Source organism: Tasmannia lanceolata, unplaced genomic scaffold (genome assembly GCF_043159265.1).
Source record: "Tasmannia lanceolata isolate RefF3 unplaced genomic scaffold, GAP_Taslan_0.1 ptg000029l, whole genome shotgun sequence".
NCBI lineage: Eukaryota > Viridiplantae > Streptophyta > Magnoliopsida > Canellales > Winteraceae > Tasmannia > Tasmannia lanceolata.
In genome coordinates, this window is record NW_027518706.1 from 8,650,902 (window position 1) to 8,656,267 (window position 5,366).

At 38.6% G+C, this 5,366-nt stretch overlaps 1 long non-coding RNA gene across 1 annotated transcript; it reads right to left on the reverse strand.

Annotated features, from left to right (window-relative positions):
• Positions 1–308: 308 nt before the first annotated feature.
• On the reverse strand, positions 309–3,931 carry LOC143859220 (uncharacterized). The gene is made up of 3 exons (XR_013239194.1): positions 3,254–3,931; positions 1,273–2,113; positions 309–969 (listed from the first exon to the last, which is right to left on the reverse strand). It is a non-coding gene; the product is annotated as an uncharacterized LOC143859220 (long non-coding RNA).
• Between the last annotated feature and the right edge of the window lie 1,435 nt (positions 3,932–5,366).

Consider the following 5,366-nt stretch of genomic DNA (forward strand, 5'->3'; position numbering starts at 1 on the left):
CAAAGGAATGGATGGATGATTGGTGGTAGAGAGGAAGACTTGATATAACCGTCATCTTTTTTCAAAAAATAAATTGCAATCTTCATTACTTATAAAATCTACTCTACCAAATCTTTGAGAATTTATCACTTATTAGTAGTAAGAACCTCGTTGGATTGGCCATGGCCCAAACAACTCCAGTCAGACACAATCTAACCAAAGCAATCTTGGCTATTAAATGTTAACTATTGCCAATAATCCTGGCCACTGATTAGCAACTCTTGGTCAGATTGTCAGAATTATCCAATCATAGCAGATTTTGGGCCATAAGCAACCCAATGGACAGGCCACATTGGATATTCCTCTTCGTGAAATATTTCACTCTTTTGAAACTTCAAACTTATTATCATAGTCAAAACCACTTTTTAAGAACTCGAACGAGAACTCAGCCTAGATAAATGAGTTGATGGACTTGGGAAGACAAATGTCAGAATTGGGTGAGAACTTGGCCACAGTAAAACAGAGTAGACTCGGGCGAGTAGAGATGGTTGACACAGGAAGTTTTTAAAGTGTCTAAAGGGATCACTTTGTAGTTTCTTTAAAAAAATAGAGGTCAAGTCTGATCCTTGGGAGTTTATAAGTCACATAAGAAATCATAGGTAGAACTTTGCACAGACCAGCTGCCCTTTTTCTGATAAAAGTATATCATTCTCGATGAAATTGTTAAGAAAAAATAACAGAATAAATTAACAATCCATGCGCCAATGATGTGTTTCCAAGTCACAAGTACGCTTGGTGCTAATCAACTGGCTGGTATAAATTAAAAGATGACAGAAACTTATTATATCAAAAGAAAAATTATTACCAGATATTTGGCATCGGACTCGAACCCAACATCTAGAATAGCCAGGATGTCTGGTTTCTCGCTCCAAAACCATCCATCCATGTCTGATGCATGTGGACCCAAATAAACCCGTTTTGTGTCTCGGGCTGCAAAATTATAGTTCACCCATGTCAATAATAATATTATTATTAGAGGTATGCTAAACTCAAGGGCGCCCTTGCAAAACTGGGCTGAAAGGGGGCCGCCATTGGCTACAAGTCACCAAAGTGCATTTAATAATCTTTGGCCTGCAGCCATCATAAATGCTAGATGGTGACGTGCAGCCAATTGGGGCGCCCTTTCAGCCCATTTTAGCAAGGATGCCCCTGAGTTTAGCATTCCTCTTATTATTATTATAAATGGTTTTTTTTCTTAATGAAATATCTGGACAAATACACCAAATCTCTTACCTTTGAACTCAGTAAAACAGTGGCAAGACAACAATGATTCCCTTCATCTGCAAGAAGAGTTCATTGAAAGCAGTTAGAAAAGGACAGAAAAGCAGCTCCAAAATAATAAAAATCAATAGCCATAGAGAAGGATGCTCCATTTAATGTCCTATAATGCTATTGTGTACATTACATAAAACATTAGCTTGGCGTTTTTCTAACTATTAATTTATTTCTATTTATTTAGTTGCACTTACTGAGTTTCTATACGGTGAGCACTAGTGCAGCTGCATTTGGAGCAAAAAGTACAGTGAGGCCCATATGAATGGATGTGTTGGACCCCACCATAGATATGCCGTGCTCCAAAAATGAGGATGATCCTAACCCTTTGATTTGTGGAGGTTTAAAATGGACGACTGGGTATAGAAACCTCCACAAATCGAAAGATTATGATTTTCCTTCTGGGCCCAATTTTAGAGCACAGCATGTCTATGGCCCGATGTACTTTCAAGCTCCACAAATCGAAATGTTATCAGCACTACTATATTTTGATGATTGCACTCCTCACTTTATTAAAAGTACAGTATGGCCCGCACCATAGGATGATCCAAACCGTCCATTAGATGGGCCACATCCTAAATAGGTTGTGCCCCACAAATCACTTCCATAGGTTGAACATACAGAAACCAGCATAGACCTCTTCCAAAAGAGCAGAGTCAATCCTGAACAGAAAATTCTTCCCAAAACCCACCCACAAGCCTGTAGAAAACCCTCCTAATTGTAGCCAAACAGGGGGCAGAACCAATGCAAACAGAAAGGCAAGGAGGCAAGAAACGATCTTTAGTTTAGTCGACTCTCACACCTTGAAAGTAAGAAACAACCAACTGTATATTAGAAAGGAAATAGATAAACAATATAACAGGATCAGCTCACGAAAATGACATCAAGGAAGAGATTTAATCTTTATGAAAATCCCTCATTTACAAACTATAGTGTCGATTAAAACTCAAGAAAAAGTCAAAACGTTAACTTTTTTGGAAAATGTTTCTGAAAAGTCCAACATAAAACAAGATTTTTTTATGTGGACAAAAACTATTATTTAACAAAATATAATTTGTTTTGCCAGAAAAGATCGTTTATTTTTATCAAGTTAAAAACAATTGAAATTTTCATAGAAATATGAATAAATAAATTTTTGGGACGGCAAAAAATGAAAAAGATGTGCATGTAAAATTACCCACAACGGGCATCTTTTTATTTTTCATGAAAAAGAAAATCATTCCTGGCCTATCTTAACATAAGTAGTATCTAGGGACTTGCTAAAAAAGTTAGAGGTTTATTTTTGGCTAGATCATGATTCTTTCTAAGTAATATAATTTAGATATTAGTGAGAGGAAAGGGTTCCTGCCAACGTTAGCAGCTAAGCTTAGGTGCTAAAGTTAGCTTAAACAAGGTCGGGGCCACGTTGTTGCACCATCATGGATGGGGTGAGTACCAAAAATCAGCTCCATTTGATCATCTTAGGGTGTCCATTTGGGGGGTGAAAATGGGCAGATTAGTGGACAAACAGTATCTGTCCATTTTCACCCCCACAAATAGACATCCTATGATGATCCAATGAAGTTGATTTTTGGTACACACCCCATCCATGATGGAGCCTTTCAAATGAATGCTTAGGATCACCCCAACAACGTGGCCACACCCTTGTTTTATTCAAACGTTAGCAGCTAAGCTAGCTGCTAACATTAGCATGAACCCTTTCCTCTATTAGTAATTGATGGTAAATACATTAATTAGTAAAAAAGAATGATACATAGGACAATTTGTAAGAATAAATTATGGAAAAAAACATATGCATTTCCACATAAGTTGAGAAAGCAAAACCTAAAGGAAGGAAGTGTTGACTGTATATTAACATTATTTGGTGTAGATGAAGGAAAGAAAGAGAATGCAAGGACATTGGTTATTAAAAGATAAAAGAGGGGATGAGGAGATAACGAACCAGGCAATGACATCATGTAATAGTGATATGCGGTACATGGGCTATTTTGTGCCAATCCTCTCCTCTCTCCCTTTCGCATCGTCTCCTCAAATTTCGACAATTGATAATAGACAGTCTTTGGAGTGCGGTGAGGCGTTGTAGTCCGGCGGGCAATGAAGTCATATTATCACAACCACAGATGGTCAAAGATCGAAGAGATGTGAGCTTTTCGACCCACTCTGGCAAATTCTGCATGATCCGACAGTAGCCAATGGATAGGTCTTGCAGTGTAGTGACATGTTGTAGCCCATCTGGCAATGATTCAAACTTATCACAAAAACTGATTTCCATATTTTGGAGGGCAATGAGGTACTGCGAGTCATCCAACAAAGAAACGAGCTTATCACTGTGAAAGATATCCATTGATTGAAGAGATTCCAAATGCCGTAGCAGCCCATCTGGTAATGTTGCCAACTCATCACAATAACCGATTCGCAGATTTTGGAGGGCAATGAGATACCGCACGTCATCCGGCAATGATATTAGACTATCACACAGTCCAATCTCCAACTTTTCGAGAGATGTGAGGTTTCGCAATCCCTCCGGCAAAGACACCAGCTCCTTACAATGCCAAATGATCAATGACTTGAGAGCAACGAAATTGTCCAGCTCCCTAAAGATATATTTTCTTTAGGGAAATGTTATCAGCACTACTGTATTTTGATGAGGGCACTCTCACTTTATTAAAAGTACGGTATGGTCCGCACCATAGGATGATCCAAACGGTCCAGTGGATGGGTCACAGCCTAAATAGGTCGTCTCCCAGAAATCATTTACATAGGTTGACCCTAACCTTCCGATCTGAATGTTAGAGGGTTGATCCTAACCCTCTATAGATCGGAGGGTTAGGATCAACCTATGAAAATATTTTTTGGGGCACGACCTATTTAGGCTTTGGCTCATCTAGTGGACGGTTTGGATCAGCCCTATTTACTAAGGCCATGTTTTGCTATCATAATTTTTTTTCCCACTAAATATTAGCTTAGGGTGGGAATGGGACAGAAGAGGGGGAGAAAAGGCTGGAAAAAGGGAAAACTGACTCTAATAAAAATCCAATTTATTTTTCGAAATTTGGGTGAGAGGCTGGTTATGGGCGACTAACAGAGAAAGATTGGATATGGGCTGCTTTAATAGTTATTTTTGTCATTTACTAAATTTCTAACTTGTTGTAATGGCTACCAAACTTAGTAGGTGAGAAGATCTTAAATGGGGTGACTGCCTACTTTAGTAGGTGTGAAGGTCCTAGAAGGGGTGTCTCCAGAATTAATAGGGGTGAATACGTCAGCTCCCCATCAATAATGGGTCCAAAAACCAACACACTTATGGTGGTAGGGCCCACAACCCATGTGGGCCACACATTCAAAATGTTCTGGGCGATTGTGTTAATATCATTTTCCAGTATCATATTTTTTTTCCGAAGGATTAGTCGCTTCCTAGATTGGGCGTGCACAATATAGACCATTCATTTGTTGGGCCCATATTGTTTGGGCTAAACCATTCATTTGCTGGGCCTCAACGTAGATAGGGCATGCCCATAAAATCTTCTCCAAAAGATTATCCTAACCAATGATCCGTGGAGGTATAAAACCGACGGCACAATATAGAAACCTCCACGGATCAGTCAGGGTTAGGAACTTAGTATCATCCTAAGGAGAATATTTTATGGGCACGACCTATCTACGTTGGGGCCCAACAAACGAATGGTTTAGATCACCCGAAATTGTGGGGCCCAATGAGGAGCAAAGAAGGTTTTAAGGGCACGCAACTATTAGAACATGGATTTTGTTTCTTCGGTTTTGGTCCCCATTGCAAATGATGCCCCACTTATTATGACTAGTTGCAGACCCATGCGATGCGCGGGCGAGGAACAAAATATGCTTTAAAACTGTTTTAAAATTAAAGATGCATTCTTAAAAAATCCATGAGGATAAATGTTGACAATCCTATAAAAATAAAAGAAAGAAAAGCTAAATGTACAAGCAAATTAGTAATTAAAAATAAAAGAAAGAAAAGATAGAATTATCAATTCTTTAGTTTTGAAGCAACACTACCAATAAAAGAATGAAATTGATAA